The following is an 18783-nucleotide window of genomic DNA, read 5'->3' as shown; positions in this document are numbered from 1 at the left end:
TACGTGATTTCTTAAATAAACATGTAACAATGGTAAAACAACACAAGAGAGTTGAAATTATTAGTCAGGAAAACATTAGGGTTCTTTATAAAGAGCTGCAAACTGTTAAAGTAGATGACTTAGAGAAATACAATCTTAAATGGGGGAATGTTCTGGGATAGCCACATGTCTCTTTTGAGGAGTCGATTGCTATAGAATGGGAAATTCTTAGGACGGCGAATTTCAAAACACAATATTATAAAACAATATTCAATTTGTATCATACTCCTGCAAAGATGCAGTAATGGGGGTTGTCTATGATGGTAAATGTTTCTGCTGTGACGCAGATGACGCCAATATTCTTCATGTTTTCTACTCCTGTACCAAGCTGACGGTGTTTATTCAGCACATTAAGAGGTTGTTATCTGAAAATACTGGGGTACCTATAAAAATATCGGCTGCTATGATGTTGCTTGGAATTGGGGAATATTTACAATTTGGGAAACCAGTGTGCAAGTTTAGATATTTTGTGTTTATTGCTGCGGCCGTTACACGGTTGGGCATTGCATCTACATGTCTACACCCGAAGGCACCATCTTTCGAAATGTGGTGTGCATGGTTTTATAACACATTTAATATGGAATATAGTTTATATTCTGTCAAAGGTCTAAGAAAGCAAAAACCTGGCATGTACATTTGGGGGGCTATGTTTGAGCATATGACTGGATGCATTTAATGTTTCTGGGGCTATGAATTGATTGTTTTGCTTTTCTGTGTCTTTTTTCCTTTTTCATCATTGTATCCTGGTTTGTGATATGTTTGTATAATTGGTTTTGGTACTGTGGATTTTTATAAATAATTTTGTTTTTTTAAAAGATGTCTGTGAGATCTTGATCTACATATCAGCATTCCCCCCACTGACATCCTCCTGAAGCAATTGCATTATAGTGTGTTCCTGAAAAGGGTGGCTGGACGACATTATTTCCCACACCAAAACATGCCTTGACCACTTTAAGGAGCGATTCCACACACTAAAACGGCTAAAAATCAAAACTGTTTCTCTGTATATGTGTAAAGTGGCTGGGTCAGGGTGTGAATGTAAAGTATGATAGTTGACTTATTTTCTTTATTTATTAAGTTCTCATTTTCATTTACATTACATACATTTATATATTACCTACAGGCGGTCCCCAGTAGCTAGTTATAGTTAGGACCTAGCTTCAATAGGATAAGCATTTTTTGTTTTCTCTATATCTTTGGTGCCGGATGACGAATCATCGCAACATTTTCAAAACTATTGGCTCGCTCTGGTCAGCTCCATTTCAGCATGATTCAACAAGCAGAGGCTGAGAAAAAGGGGGGTCCCAAATGTGTTTTCCCCATGTAGTTTTCCATAGGAACTTTAGACACTGCTACAGCCCAAACTGCGGAACGGAATTACACAAAATTTGGCAAAAAGATAGGCCTTGTTTCAGAAAGGGCCCTTTTTGTTAAATGGTGTAAGTCCATTCAGTAGTACCTGAGAAATTTGAAAAAGAAAACGTTTTGATAACTAGGGATGCGGTGGAGTCGCGACCACTCCCGAGCACAAGCTTCACTGTGATTGGCTGCCAACACTCCAAACCAGGAAGTGTTGGCAGTCATCTTGTGTTGTGACTCAGTAAAACCGAGTCACAAGAAAACAGTAAAACAAGTTGAAAAACAAGAAAAGGGGCAGGGTAGAAACACCCTGACCCCCTAGGCCTGCTCAGAGGGTCCCACAAGGAACCCCATGTCTCAAAAAGGCATTAAAAAAAAAAAATCAGCAAAATTCACGCTGGGGTCGCGAATCCCGCGAAATTGTAAAAAGAAATTAAGCCCTGGGTGGGCCAGGTCCCGGGGGCATTGCCAAAAAATATTAGTGGGGGTCCGCGGGGACCCTGCAGACCCGGGCACCGCCACCTCCAGGGCTTGTTTAATTTGTGGGAGGACTCCAAGGCCACCACCCCCGGGGATTTTCTCAAATATTCACAGGGGCACACGTGATGAGTGATGTAATGTGTGACATCATCAGCAGTGCATTGCGGGGGCGCAAGTTATAGTTAACTGAACTAACTATAACGGCAGAATTTCTCTTTTTTTGTACGAGTGAAATGTCCAACTAACTATAACGTCCTTGAAACCTGTGTTTTTTTCAGTGAATTTCTATGGTTTTTAAATGCTAATTTCTAACTATAACGTCCCTGAAACCTTGGTTTTTTCAGGGAATTTCAAAGCTTTTTTTAAATACTAACTATAACATCCATGAAACCTATGTTTTTTCAATTAATATTTGTATATATATTTGAATATCCTTCTTTATATTTATCTTATGTTACCCGTTAGAGGTTGCCAGGAACTGCATTCTCCTTTGTTACTTCCACCCTTCCTTCCTCTCCCTTGTTTGCCATTTGGTATTTCCCTATTGTTCCAGAGAGACTGCTTTAGATTATTAGCGAACAGGAAGTCATTGGTTTGTGGAGTTTTATGGTGGAGAAAGGCGACTGAAGTATAAAGTTGTTTCCTGAGTAAAACTACCTATTATCTTCGTTTCATCACTGATGATTCTGGATGTGTGCAGGTGTGAGTAGATTGGTGTGGAAGTATCTTTGATTCTATTTTAATGCATGTAATATGTTTAATATTTTGATTGTAAAGTGTTCATCAAAGTAATTCAGGGAACAACTTGTCAAAACTATGTGAAATCATTTGTGATTAGTGTTGAATGTGTCTATTGGTGATAACAAGTGAGAAAATAAGAATATAAACTATGTTTATCAAATTAATTTGGACATTGAATATAATCTTGTTTGCGGGTCAGAATCATAAACACTTGTGAGGTATATAGGAAGAAATACAGGGCAAGTGGGACAATGCATATTTCTTTAACCCATTTTTCCCCCTTATCCCAGACCTAGAATTATAGTAATAGGGGGTAACTTTCTTCACAGGTGATTTGGATGTTGTTGAGTCTGTCAATAAGGGTGTAGTGGGACAATGTATTGAACACAGCAGAGAGGTTCAAGGAGGATCGGGCCACAGTTTCTCTATGGCAGAATAGAGTTCTGATGTAATCCGTGGCAGCAATCAGCACAGTCTAAGTGCTTTGGTTTTCAAGAATTCCTGATTGTGAGGTGTTGAGGAGGTGGTTGTGTTCCAGGTATGCTTTGAGCTGTTGATTGATGGCATTCTCAAGTACTTTGGCTGGGTATGGGAACAGGGAAATCAGTAAATAGTTGTTGAGGTTGCTGGGGTCTGCAGAGGGTTTCTCCAGAAGGGGTCTGACCTCTTCAGGTTTCCATCTTTCTGGGAAGGTCACTGTAGAGATGGAGGTGTTTAGAAAGTTTGCTTTTTCTTGCTTTAGCCATTTTGTGCCTTCTGTCCATCTCTCAATAACCATCAGGGGAGGGTGAGCGGTGGGCTTTGCGCATTCCCCCTAAAGAGCCACACAAAGGGAGCTTTGATGTGACCAATGGGCCATCCACATCCTAATGGGCCATTCTGGGCAGGATAGGAGGGAGGAGCTGACTTACATCTGAATAAGCTGTGGTGTGTCCCCAAACAAAGGGCTGCATACCCCCTGTAGGGATTCTACAGCCAGGGTAAAAAGGGCAGGGACTCTGTGTACTTCAAAAGCATCTATTTGAAGTCCTCCCACTTCAAAGGCACAGCCGGGCATAACTACTGGACCACAAACACCACCAACTCAGTACACTTCAGGACCTATGGATACTCTACCAGGAGAAGAACTGCTTTGCTGCTGAAGGACTGCTACTATGCTGGACTAATTCTATGGAAGAACTGCTTTCTTACTGTGCAGACCTGCTGCCCACTGCCCTCCTTGCCCTGGTGAGAAGTACTGGAACCACATCACTTGAACCCAGAACCAGAGTGACTCAAAGGGCTTGCCTCCTGATTGAAGTCTCATGAAAATGAAATACTTCTAACCCACCTGCAACAGCACCTGGGCTCTGCCATCTGTGAGTCTTGCCCTACCAAGTGGTGACAATCTAGTCCTTCACCCTTAGAGGTGGGTTTATATTGTTTCTCCAGTAAAAATGCATGCATCAACGCTCTTGTGCTACTCGGAACCGCCACCTCTCCATTGATGATGACACAGCCCCGCTACTGCAAGATCGAGTCCATTGCATTGCTCACTGTGTGGCATATCACCTCCATTCCCAACACATCTTCAACTTTGCATGGCCTGGAGCTGACGCATTGCCTTCAACCTGTGGTTCGACGCCAATGAATCACTTCTTTGCTTCCTGCCTCTAGAAGAGATATGAGATTACACAACTAAGGTACTTTGCAGTGGCCAAGGCTGGTCCCTGTATCCAAACCACACATCATTGCGATCGGCCTGAACTTTTTTATTTGACCAAAAGCATGACCACATAGCCCCTGTTTACAGGAGAAAGAAGCTATAGCAGGAAAAATGAAGCAAAACTATACCACAATAACTTAGCTATGTAGGACGAGGTAAATATCATAGATACAAACAAAAAAGCTTTCTTTTGCCTTGACTTTAGTCTGAGAAGTTAAAAATTAAAGTACATAGAGATATTTGTACAGTCAAAGGCAATTTTACAATAGCATAGTTTTTTACAATCACATATATATAAATATAAAGAGCAATCCTTTCTAAATATACAGTGTATAATAAAAGACAGTCAAATCCATTATTTGGTAGAAAGGTGCAGTCTGCAGGTAGGCTACCTAGAATAATAATATAATAATCCACATTTGTAAAGCACACAATCACCCGTAAGGGTCTCTAGGCGCTGGGGGCCATCGGGAAGATTAAGTAAGCTATTGCCCAGAGTCACATGGTGCTGGGCTAATCTGTCGCCGGTGCCAGGGATCGAACCGTGATCCCCAGATTCCGGAGTTATGTCGCCCCAGCCGCAGCGCCACACCTCTTACAGAATGAAAGAAAGCAAGAAGTAGGAAAAAAAATAGCCCCAGTAGGTACTTTATGCTTTTAAGCACTACATTTCAGTTTATACATAAAAATGTATAACTCCTGTTGTACTTATTAATTGTTTGTTGTTTTGGTATAGTTTTGTCCTTTGAATTAAGCTCTATTTTTCTAACCAGGTGTGGTATCTTCTTGCATATTGGTTTGCACTACTTTACTGTTTAAAGTATTGCTCAAATACATTACACATTGCCTCTTAAGTTAAGCCTGACTGGTCTGTACCAAGCTACCAGAGGGTGAGCAATGGATAATTTAGGGTGTGTAGTGAATTACCCTGACTAGGATTGTGGTTGCTGCTTGGACAGGGTGCACACCTTTCAACCAGAAACCCAATTTCTAACACTCTTCATCTCTTTTGAATGTTTCCACATGGGGTGTATGAATTTGAGAAGTCTGGTGCTTTGCAGCTTTGCATGATAGTTTCACCAACTGCAAAGTTAAACCAGGGGTAGGATTAGAGGCATTTTATCATAATGGAAACTGTTCCTGCTGTCACTCAGGGCTGATCAACAGTTGCTCACTGCTGTCCTGAGCCATGTGAAGTAACGCTCTTAAGGGGCTTGACCTGACAAGTGATGAAGAGTCTCCAGAGTACTGCTGAGAAGTAAAGCTGCTTACCCAAGACTTTTAGCTACAAACAAATGTCAACAAAGAGGGTCAACAAGACTCCAGCTTAAATAGCTGCATAAATAACTTTGCATAAATTTGCTCACCTTTGACTGACTGAAGTTGTGCGAAATTCATGGAATTCACTTTCACTTAACAAAGCATCATTTTATGAAAATTACATGTAACGTGAATCCATCATTGACTGCTATATTTTAGTGTAAAATGTGTCCTCACATTAATTTTTTTTAACAAGGTCATATTTTGTGCTACAAAATAGTGTAATAAACACAATTGACATGAACAACATCCTCTTGTGTTGTGGTTGATAGTGTTGTTCCTGTGCTCCTATGCTATAATTTTCATGTGTGTGGCAGCACAGTAACACAACATAGAATAAAGACATCATTTTCTGAATTTTGTGTAACAAGTGCAACAAGAAATTTCTGAAACTACGAAAATTATGCCAACATAATTAAAATTTCACTCTAGCCTACTTTTGGGGTGAAATGTAAAACTTTGCCTGCCATCGACTTTAAAACATTGCAACCAGCATTCCAATACATATTCACTATGTTTGCAATTTGTAAATATCATCTAACTGGATCCACTCAAGCGCTAATATTAAAAAGAAAATGTTTTCAATCTCACAGAAAAACGAATTACTATAGAGTTCCATGTGTATCATAAAAGGGGTTGTAGAATGCTGTGTTCTATCAATGAGGCACTTGCACCCTTTCCATTCACAGTAATCACCCTTCTGCCTGCTAGAGCCAAGGTCCCTTCCCACCCATATATGAGATTAGTTGCCAGGAGCTAGATTTGCACTCCCAGTATTCCACCACCGGGTGAAAACTTCACAGGCTCAAGGTGCAAACTTAAGGAATTCAAGGGGCATGGATGTTGGGGCAATAGCAACACCCAGCTGGCACACTATCACCAGGTGAAAGCTTCATGTACTGAAGGCACTTGGGTGTCGAGTGGCTAGTACCACCCATCCGGTACATCACCAACGTGTGAAAGGTTTGTGGACAAAAACAGACTGGCTGCCGGGGGGCTAGTACAGTCCGACTAGCTCACCACTAACTGGTGCAAGCTTCATGGGTAGGAGGGGCCAGGGTGCCAAGTGAAGATATCCACGCACTTGGTACACCACAGTCAGATGTATGCTTCATGAACAAAAGGGGCCTGCTTCTTAGGGGCTAATACTATCTGTCTGATACAGCACCACTGAGTTCAGGCTTCATGGGCTCCTGGGACCTGGTTGGGAAGGGCTAGTATCACCCACCCAGTACCCCATTGCCTAGCTCAAACTTCAGGACAAAAAAGCCCTGTTGTCGAGGGATAGTACTGCTGACCCAGGACACCACCACCGGGTTCAAGCTTGATAGTTTTAGGGGCATAGCTAATAACACACTGCAACAGCTCGCCTGGTACACCACCACTGGGTGCAAGCTTTATGACTTAAGGAGCGTGCCTGCCCAAGCGACAATACCACGTGCCCAGTACACCACCACAGGGGCAAAATTCACTGTCTCACGTTGCCTAGTGGCTGAGAGGCTAGTACTGCCTACCCAGGTCCTCAACGGTAGGTGCAAGCTTCTCAAGCTTAAATTGCTCTGCTGTTGAGGGGCTAGGACTGCCCACTGGGTACACTACAGCTGGGTGAAAGCTTCACAAGGCCTATCTGCTGAGAGACTAGTACCCATTGACCAGAACCCCTCCACCTTGTGTAAGTTTCATGGACACAAGAGGGCTGGTTGATGTAGAAAGTGTGTGTTACTAGTACCTCAGCACCTGGCTCACTTAAGCCTGTGAAACTTGCTCCCAGTGGTGATATACCCGATGGGGTGGGGCAGTGCTGACTGGGTCGCCTCTAACTGGTGCAGGCTTCATGGGCAGAAGGGCCCCACCCGGTATATCACCACTAGGAGCAAGTTTCGCCGGCTTAAGTGGGCCAACTGCTGAGGTACTTGTACCTCACACTTACCACACCACCACTGGGTGCAAGCTTCATGAACAAAAGGAGCCCAGCTGCCATAGGGGTAGTACTGTGTCCGAGTACATCACCGGGTATGACCTTCATAGACTCAAGGGGCTCACCTGCTGAGAGGCTAGTACCACCTGGGTGCAAGGTTTGTGGCTGCTCATGGTTTGGTGGTGCAGTGTAGGGCAGTATCACCAAGCTACCAACACATGAGAAAGCTTCAGAGACTGAAGAGGGCTAGCTGTGCATGGCCCTGCAGTTAACCCCCGCTTTGTACAGTTGAATGCCATGAATAATGAAGGTTGGATGCCTGTGGAAGTGGAGGTCAGTGCCTGTCAAGAGGCCAAGCCCTGCAATCCAACCCCACTGTGCATAGCTAAAGGATGTCTACAGTTGTGGCCAAAAGGCTACAGATGGTGGGGTGCAGAGCCTGTGTAAAGTCCATGCCCTTCACCCCATCCATACATTGTCATTGGTCTTACCTCGCTGAAAACAATCAAATGCCATCTACTGTGGACTTTAGCTGAACACGAAGCATGGGTTGAAGCACCAAACCAGTTGTCACACACTGTTCCCCACTCTCCACTGCACAAAGCCAAAGGTCTCTTGTGGTTTCTGGAGCCAAGGGCCCGGCCTGCGAGTCCCTGCTATTTACCCTACCATGTGCAGTTGATGGAAGCACTCAGCTTCAGCATAAATAATCCCTGTATGGTAAGGATACAGGGGCATAACATAAATAAAATGATATGCAGTCCTCCCCGGCTTTACATGTCATGTTCGGTGATGTGTAAGTTGTGTACAATAGTTTTCTATAGAGACTTTAGCTATTTTCTACTACGTATAGCCATACACATACACCGAATATTGTGCGTGTTTCACGTACCGGCATACTTGTGGAAGGAGCACTTTACATTAAGACAGTCAAAAATATTTAAAATCGGACTTACACAGCAGTTCTGACAAATGGTTTTGGTAGTAGATTTACCTAAATGAGAGATCTGCAGAGGTGGATACAAGTGATGTATAGAACATGAGCTTGATGGATTCTTGTATTCATGTCCAGAGACGATTTTGGGGATCTTATTTATTCATTTTGGACACTAGATGAGAATATCGGCATTCAGTTTGGAATCATCACCGGCATTACAGAGTTTTGGTCCACTATGATAATAGCCCTGAGGAATTCGCGTTAATCATGACGAAACACGTGTTGGCTGAGAACAGAAGGAATTGAGAAGAGGAACAATAAAGCAATGGATACAAACCACATACTGGAAGTGGTCTTGAAGTCATAGATATTAGCTTGTGATGGGGAATGTGATAAAATAATTTAGATAACTTTGTCACATATTTGGATATTCCATCTTACATAATTCTAAAATATTTAGCAATGGTGAAGCTCTGTTGAGTGGTTTGGGAGCTGCCACTATGACAATAAAACCTATATTTCACAGAGAATCCTGAAATATTAGTTATGGTTCAAATGTTCTAAAGCACTGAAACAGTTGTAGTTAGCCAAGCACACAGTGAAAAGGAAAGTGGGTTTTTCAAATGTATTTTTTGTTACGCCCGTGCCCATTCCTGCCAGCGCCACTGGAACGAAGCTACACAAGATCAGTTAAATGTAGTGTAGTCCTTTTCACTGAGGAGAGGACCCAACTGGTGTTCAGGCTATCTGTGAAAGTGCCCTGGATTAGTGAGGTATTGACAATGTGGTGAAGGCATGTAAGGACTTCACCAGGCACAAGCTTTATGATGGATGAGGGAAGCACATCATCTTTATATGATGTGGCTTTGAGTGAGTTCAGGATGCTGGAGAGGTCTGTGTGGATGATAGTGCTGAGTATGACCAATTTATTGGTATGGTGGCTGAGTATCAGAGATAGTGTGGATGTCAATGAGAATTGATTATGTTAGATTTGATTTTTCTGATAGTCTCCTTGAAGTGATAGTTGATAGCATTACATCTGTTGGATAAGGTTGGGATAGCATGTTCTGGGATGGGGTGGTTACACTTTTGAATGGTTAAGCAGAACCTTGCTTCTTTTGATTTCTCCATTGATGGTGGTCTATCTTATAGTAGGTGATTTTAGCAGTGGTGATGATGCAACAGCAGTTGTTCAAAATGGTGAAAATGTTTGTGGGGTTTTGGTGAGGGAGAAGGAACAGTAACATAGTTGTTTTTGAGAGCCATGTGATGTTTTGTGGCTTACCTTGTCATCAGAGGGTTTCGTGCTGGCTCCTTCAGCTCAGAACAGGTCTAATTATGTGATGCTCTTGTCTTGGCTGCCTTAAACATGGTACAGCTGGGTGAGGGAGGCCCTGATGGGCAGGCCTCTGAACGCTATGGAGGGTGCAAAAATGCAAGGATGTCACTTCCTCTTCAGATGGGTTTTGGGAAATGTGGAGATTATTTTTGTTCAGAGGAATGCTAGGAAATTACATCTGCTAGCCTGGCTTTTTCTTTTTAAAGTGGTTTTCACTCGAAACCAATGATGACACTCCTTGTGAAGATAAATTCAAATCTTCTTTTTGAGATGGTTTCTGGGAAATGTAATGCTATGGTCTTGTGTTTTAAAAGTGCGCAGTTTTAAACCAGTCAGATTCCTCCTTTCACTTCATTTTGTGTTCAAGAATGTGTGGCTCCTTTGTGAATTCACCAACAGACACAATGCTATGAAATCACAATAATTTTTCAGTGTTGTTGAATCTCATACGATCACACAGGTGGGACTTCCTTTCCTATTTCTGCAGGCACTGTGATTGTTAAAAAGATATATGTGGCACACAATTTTTGTTATGTTATTTTAAAGTAGAGGTTATCTAGTTTTAACTATAACCAACAGGAGTAATGTTACATTATAATTTTTTCACCTTTTAAGTATGAGTGGGTGAAATATTCTACTCTACCTATGGATTTTTTTTAATTTTGGCCACTCTGGGTTACTCTTTAACACAGAATTGTGTCCCAATGCCGCCAATTTCAGTGTGGCAAAATGTTTCCCATGCAAGGCTCCAGAATATGGGAGCTGGTGAGTGAGATTTAGTGCCCCCTAGCGTGATTTTCTAAAACTGGTAGTTGCCGGCGTTTGGGGTCAGATTTTGAGTAGATTTGCTGCCACTTGAGTAGATTTGTTAGGAAAGCTCTCCAGCAAAGGAGGCTATATATATATGATAAAGAACCAACGGTGGACCACACTAGTCGCACCTCTCTGCTTTGTTCCTTTTATAGCTGTAGACAGTGATAGCTGTGTGCACAAACAACTCCTGCACCTGCCGTTGCAAGTTGCAAACTGCCAAGCAGATTGGGACACTGTGAGGATCTGGAGCGGTGCACTCCCAATCGTGTATTTGTCAATGACAGAGACTAATCAGTTTCTTTGTATAAATCAAGTCTTTATTTTAAATTCCATCAAACACATGAATTCCGGCCAACGTGTTTCGTTCAACAGATTGAGCTTCGTCAGGGCATGAAAGTATGATGCGAGCTATCAGAGATCCGAGGTAAATGGTTCCCCAATATATAGATTGAAGGAGATGCAACAATGATAGAATTGTATCCAAGAAATCACTGCTCAAGTGATGACTCAAAATCATGTCAAGGGCCCGATGTGTGAGCCTAATGCCAGCTGCCGGGAGGACTCCTTCCTCACTTCAAGATCTTAGATCTCCATTCATTTCTCCTGAGAAATGTGCAGGTGCGAGGGCATGCGCAGTTTTCCCAGTGAACGCGATGAAGAGGAGGAGGGCAGCACGGGATGCCATAGCTAAGGGTAATGTGTTAAATTTACTTTAAAGACATTTTTTTAAAGTTGTAATCAATTGTTATTAGGGTGGTTGGGAGGTGGGTGACATAGAGGAGCTCCACGGAGTTCCACAGAGTTTGTTCTCAACTCCGTGACCCTCTGTGTAGCCCCACTACTCCGGGGTTATCAGAAACCACTGTCTGTTTTTTTTCCCATTACACCAGGTGAAAAAATTATCATCAAAATATCAGATGTACTCTGTGTCGGAGTAGAAGCTGAGCTGGGTCAGCTTCAGACCATCATCCATGGGTGGGAAACTTTGTGGTCAAAACACAACATGGGTAGGAAAGCTTTGCTTTTGGTGAAGTCAGGCAAAGTATGAGAGGATCATGATTGTGGGTGGTCAGCACACTCAGGAGGAAGCGTGTTGATTACTTAGCGGTTCCAGAAGCAGTGAGTATTTGATTTACACTTGCCATTTAGTTGAGTTCATGTGAAAAAATGAACCAATCGCAAGTGATATCTTGATGTTCGACTATGTGGCACTCCGCTGAAGCTTCTGTCAGTGCACAGGCTGCACTGACAGGTGCTTCTGATCTCTTGATCTAATCCTCTCATACTAAGGACTTCTTACTTACTGGGACTTTTGGACTGACCGGGTCTGCCTTTTTCATTGTCCTGAAGAAGACCCGCATAAGGAGGTTTAGATTTACCCTCATCGCCTAAGTAGGGTCAAAAACGTTGACACCCCTCATTCTATGGCCTGGAATATACTACATTTGTCCCTCCCACAACTGGATGGTGCATTCTAAAACAATAGCATTATTTTGTGAAATGGATATGGGAGAATATAACCACATTGTATTGTATACAGTCCCAGGAACAATGGTTTACTCCTTCTTAGCTTCATTGCAACCAGTGCTGTCTGTGTGAAATTAAGATACCTTGATCTCCAGCTATTTCTTTTTCTGATTTTCCCTTTTTTCATCCACTTCACACATGAGCTCTTTCCTTGCACTTCTCATTTTCGACAATCGTTTATTGTTCTATTGATTATGCAACCTTTATATCTAATATATAAAGAAGATTTTGTTTCTTGAATTCAGTTATTTTGTCTTTCTCTCTAGTGTACGTTGGAAGAGTATGTTTACTCTCCTGTTTGAAGTAATTGGGAGAAAACTTTTTTCGGTAACTCAGTAAATTAATTTGAAGAGTCTTTTTTCTCTTTGGTATCCAAAAGAGGTACGTCTGGACCAATTGTTGTTCTTACCGAATTAAAATTTATAGGCAGTTCATCTGAAGCACAAAGAGCATCAACGAAAGATTGATGAACCAGGTGAGTGATAGATGACCACTACCTGATCTTTGAACACAACAATCCTAATTGAGTATTCAACAAAGGGTTGGAGGTTACCACACGGATTGTCAACAGAGATTCCCTCATACAAACATCTCCTCTGCCTTAGAGGCAGGAGTGTGTTTTGTTTGAGGCTGTGACATGGTAGGCGTGGAGGGCAGCAAGTGTTTTGAGGTAATCTAGAACCTATGATCTGAAATCGAGTTTCTTTGCCCAATTATGCATTAGGGGATATTAAAAATTCTGCTTTTGATTTTTTCTTTCATGCAAAATTGCTGCTATATCAACAATGGCACATTGCGATTCCGTAATTAGCTTGGTATCCAACTCTTAATTAATTTATCCAAAGACATCCTTATTTACTTTGTTGCAGCTCTTGATTTTGGGTTTCTCCCATACACAGTTCATGTGAATTCCACAGCTTTGGAGATTAATTTTGAATTCTTCCCAGCCACAGTTCACCAAGATTTTTTAAACCACTACACATGCAGACGGTTGCCATTCAGGCGTCTTGTACATAAATGTGCACAGGGCCGGACTGAGAACCAAAACGCTGCAAAAACAGCCCTGTAACAAAACAGGCCCCCAGGAGCCCAAAATCGCCCCCCACCCTTGCGGCGCACCGGGGGATTGCCCGGTGCCTGCAACGGCCAGTCCGGGCCTGAATGTGCATATTATTATTAATGTTGGAAATCCTGGAGACCCAACTTGATTGTGACTTCGAGGAGCATCACTAAGTACACACGCTCTCTTGCAGGGTTATTGAAGTAAGGTCCAGGAGGCCAGTATACTTGCCAGGCTTTTTGATATCCTCATAAAAAATACATTTAAATGCAACTCTTTTAAATGGAAGTCAAATACATATTGAGCTGTAATCTTGCAATTCTGGAATGGATCTGACCTTTCTCGACCTACATTCTAAGAAGTGGCCTGTGCTGTAAAAGGAAAGTGTACAGTTCAATCAATACTCTGGTGAGCCTAGTAATAGGCACCCAGTGTAAGCACATGGACACGATACTGGACAAAATATAGGAATATTTTCTAGAATAAATTGTTAGTGCAGCGATTAATCTAAGTCATTGATCATTACTTCACACACCTGCACAAAGGGGCAGAGTAATTCCTAGGGAATTTCCAACTATGGTATAGTACTTTGGTTTACATTTCCCTCGGGGAGGCAATCCTATTGAGATTCTGGAGCCACTGAGTTATCAAACTGAAGGTTAAGAAAGTAGAAATGTTCCTGTTAACTAGTGCAGTGTATTTTTACTTGCCCCTTGCCAAGTTAGTAATTGCAAGAATTGATCCCAGGCTGCTTGGTGAAAAATGAAGGGTGTATCAGTCAATGAACATGTTTAAAACGACCAGAAGAAGCTAAGTAGCTTGTTGAAATATGTAAGTCACAAAAATATAATATTTTATATGTATTTGTCTATCATATAGCAAGATCCAGAGCTATGGGAGCCAGAGCGCTTTATAAGTAGCAACATTCTCAATTTTTATTATGTTGCCGATTATTTAGCACTTTTGTTCCCTTTACGCAGGCCCAAAATGCTTCATAGATAAACAAAGAGCAAAGCACTGAGTTCGCCCAGGAGGATTGCCAGAGGTTCCAGGACTTCTTTGTGAACAAGATCTCCGATATTCTGGGAGAAATTGCTGCAACTACACCCCTCGACTGTCCCCGCCCACCTGACCATACTGCCCCGTCGGATACTATAGCGTTAGCTGAGTTCTCCCCAATTGCAAAACAGGAACTACTTACGATTACGGACCGAGTCAAATCTGGCTCTCAGGTTGATCCATGCCCTCCTGATGTGTTCAAATTGGCACTGCCAGGTATTGAGAAAGAAGTTTTGCATCTGTTGATCACTTCCCTTCACACAGGACAGGTCCCTCTAGCTTTCAAAGAGGCTCGCCTGATTCCTCTACTAAAAAAACCTGGATCGGACACGAAGTGTTTGAAGAACTTCCGACCCATTTCCCAGCTGCCTTTTTTGGCTAAGGTGATCGAGCAGCATGTGCTGGCATTGCTCTCAGGACATCTAGAGAGCAACAACCTGCTGGAGTCCAATCAGGCAGGGTTCCGTGCCAACCATAGCACGGAATTAGTCATGCTATCAATCCTGGATGAATTGAGGAGTCGAGCTGATATAAAAACACCGAGTGTCCTGGTACTACTGGATCTCTCCGCGGCCTTTGATACCGTGTGTCATGGACAACTATTGTCGCGGTTGAGGTCTTTTGGTATCAGGGGTACAGCACATGCATGGCTTACATCATTCCTGCAGGGCAGGACACAAAGAGTACAGTTGGGGGATCTCCTTTCCACCTCTGCTCCCATCACTTGTGGGGTGCCACAGGGTTCTGCCCTGTCACCCCTACTCTTTAATATTTACTTGCAGCCATTAATTGCACTCCTGAATAGGATGGACTGCCTAGTATACAACTACGCCGATGACACCCAGATAATCATCCGGCTGGATGATGGCCCGGGAGCGTCTACCAGGTTGCAGGACATACTCAAAGCCACGGTTAATTGGATGTCCGAGAATTCCTTAAAAATCAACCCGGACAAGACGGAAGTGTTGCCTATTTCCATCACGGGCAACCCCTGGATCGAGAAATGCTGGCCTGTGGAGCTGGGTGTGCCACCGGAACCGGCGTCTGCAGTCAAAAGTTTGGGCTTATACGTGGATGATAAACTCTCCATGAAAAAACAAGTCACCACGGTAGTGGGCACCTGTATAGGTCTGATTAAGCATGAGCGCAAAATCCGCTCCGATCGCGGATTTTGCGGATTTTCGGTAAATCCGCGATCCGCGAACTCTCGCGAATTTACCGAAAATTCGCAATTCGCGAGCGGCGGATTCCTCGGTCAAAAGTTCAAGCCTTGCTGGTCTGTAACTAATTTACGATGGCGCCGGCAAGCTGCCAGCGCCATCCTAAAGTTACTTAATTAGCTTCAGCAGGAAGCTCTAATAGATAAGATAAAGCAGGGGCTCGAGCGCCTGCTTTATTTTACCAATTAGAGCTTCCTGTTGAAGCTAATTTAGTAACTATTTTAGGATGGCGCTGGCAGCTTGCCGGCGCCATCGTAAATTAGTTACAACAGGCACAAAACGGTGGTGTCTTCTTGAATAAATATGAAGGGCAGGGTTCATTCTGGCACGACGGTCCTGGCACAAAAATTAAACCTCAACAGGAAGCACTTACAGATATCAATACAGCATGTGCCCTAGTTGAAGCTTTAATTCAGTGACTCATTCATCAGCCCAAAAACAATCCTGAGCGTTGTGGAGGCTGGGCAGGTGTGCCTTCTTCCCAAATATACCGTCGAAAATCAGCTGTGACGCTGGATACAGGCCTTTGCATCTTTGACCTTCACGAGCGCAATCCCCGTGCTGTTCTGTGACCAGGAGCTTCTGTCTCTACATCTGTTGCTCTGATCAGTCTCTGACCTTTTATACACACAAGAGGCATGTGCACTCGCATGGAAGCCCCGTCCGTTTGGCCCCGCCCACACACTCGAGGTGTGCACCGTCTTCCCGCCATTTACCCACTATGATAGGTCACTCAAGGGACCCCTGCGCCATTCGGCGCGATTGCATAGTAACACACACCTGGTCGCTGTTGACAACTCTCGGGCACTTTAGGTAGCTGTAGTGTAGTAAAAGCACTATACATTTACCCAACGAGGTAGCACTTACTGATTATCCAGTAGAAAGTACTCCAGTTGAGTAGAGGTATGGCACAAAACGGTGGCGTCTTCTTGAATAAATATGAAGGGCAGGGTTCAATCTGGCACGATGGTCCTGGCATGGAAGCCCCGCCCCCAAATCGGCCGATCCGCAAAATCCGCGGATTTTGCGGATCCACGATCCGTGAATACGCAAATTCGTGAATCGTGGATCCGCAAAATCCGCCCATGCTTAGGTCTGATGCGACAATTGAGGAAGATCTCTGCACTACTCTCCTTTTCCACCTTGAGACACGTGGTTTCAGCCACAATCCTGGCTAGGCTGGACTATGGAAACTCCCTGTATATCGGTCTACCCCAGCGGCTGCTGGATATGCTACAGGGGGTTATGAACGACGCAGCCCGGCTGATTTACAAGAAACCTAGGACTGCCCACTCTTCCCCTCTGATGCAGGAGCTACATTGGCTCCCGTTTCGGCAGAGGGTTGTATTTAAAGGATTGTGTATCATACATAAGGCGCTGTATGGTAATGCACCAAGATACTTGAAATCCCGCCTGTCCCCATATACACCGAGCAGGACTTTGCGCTCGTCGGACGCTACCCTCTTGTCCCAATCCCGTTTTAAACTGGCCACGGTGGGGGGACGTGCTTTCTCCAACACACTCCCAGCTTTATGGAACAAACTGGCCCCAGAACTAAGGAAGGAATGCAATCTGTTATCCTTCAGGAAAAAGTTAAAAACCGTATTGTTCAAGCACGCATGGAGTAGCCTCTAGGCGTTGTGTTAAGATCAAGTAAATACCGAACCCCACTACGTAATCTGGACAAACAGCGCTTAGAGACCCCGGTGGTTATAACGCGCTATACAAATTAAATAAATAAATAAATAAATAAATAAAATAGATGTTCTGACGTATTACTGTTGTAGCCCTTCTAACACTGGTAAATTGCTCCGCTTTGCATGGAATCCCTCAGCACTTTGGGTTACATGATTGAAAAGGTTATTTGTGGTATGTCTTGTATGCTGTAGCAGCTCACACATCTACTACAGCGAAGTATTCGCAAATAATGATGAGCTCCTACAAAATCTACAGAGCTCTGATTGGCTGCAAACACTTCAATCAACCAGGAACTGTTGGCAGCCATCTTGGGACTCAAAAAAAGAAAAAGGGTCAGAGTAGAAATACCTTAACCCCCCAGACTTTGTCATGGGGTTCCAGAGGGACCCTGCCAGTGTATAGAGAGTTCATTCATTCAAGTAGTGTGCACTTCAAATGCCCATCAGACATAAAAAAAACACGTTCTTCTAGTTCATTGGTCTCTTCAATATACGAAGCGCAAACTTCTACTCTATTACACAAGAACGTCCTCCGTTCCTCTCAACACATCCTGTGCTTAGGGTTTCCAGTGAACTTGAAATTGTTTGCTATATGTACATACTTTAGTTATTCAAGAATTTTCATAAATTATTTAAGTTAAACATGATAAAGAAATGTTCGCTGGATGCTTGTGAAAAAAAAATGCGGCAGAAGCTTTCGTTTTACACTTATCTTGGGCATTTCGCATGTTTCTCTCAAGTGGCTGGGTAAAAACAGATGCCAGGCAGCACTGCCATATGGCAAAAAAAATGTATTTAAAAATGCGGTTGAAGTCAGCAAAAATGATTCTTTAAGCATTCTTAAAGTTTAAGGGCTGTGGACACCAGCGTATATTTCGACCTTTAACACACATTATGATTGGATGTGCAGTTCCAGACAAAATGTTTTTTAACTACATGTACTTTTCCTTTGACTGAAGAATATGGTTTATTTTGAGGCCATTTGTTTCAGTTTGTTACAATTTGACGTTCTGCAGTGGGTAAAGGTTTTTTTTTTCGAAAACCCCGTTATTCCTGTTACAAAATTTCACTTCCATGCCTGGCAGACGGCTGAGGTTTACAGAAGAATGAGCAATGTAGCCCTCAGAAGTGGTGGTACCTGTAAAATAAGAGCGCACATTTAACAGAATAAACATCTTAGAGGTCTATTCTGAGGTAAATGAGGGAAAAAAACATTAGTAAACATAAACCTCGCGCTTCTTTACCAAACTCAAACGTAAGTATAATGTTTACCCTATACACAAGTTTAATTCTAACCTAGCAACCTTAGACCCCGAATCCTGAAACTATAACTAACCGTATACCTAAAAAAACTAACATTAGCAGGTCTGGAAATATGTCAAGAATTAACATTCTATTTCCAGATATTTTAAATATTTGCATTTCCAACCACTTCTTTCTCTGTTGCAGAATGCAAAGACACACTTACACATTCATGTCCAGCATTATGAATTCCATATAGGTTCCTGCAGGTGACTAATGATGTCGGCGGTTTGGGAGCAAGCACTCCGCTTGCCTTGAGCACAGCTT

This window comes from Lissotriton helveticus, chromosome 3_1 (assembly GCF_964261635.1).
Source record: "Lissotriton helveticus chromosome 3_1, aLisHel1.1, whole genome shotgun sequence".
NCBI classification, from domain to species: domain Eukaryota; kingdom Metazoa; phylum Chordata; class Amphibia; order Caudata; family Salamandridae; genus Lissotriton; species Lissotriton helveticus.
This window is presented reverse-complemented; position numbering follows the sequence as displayed.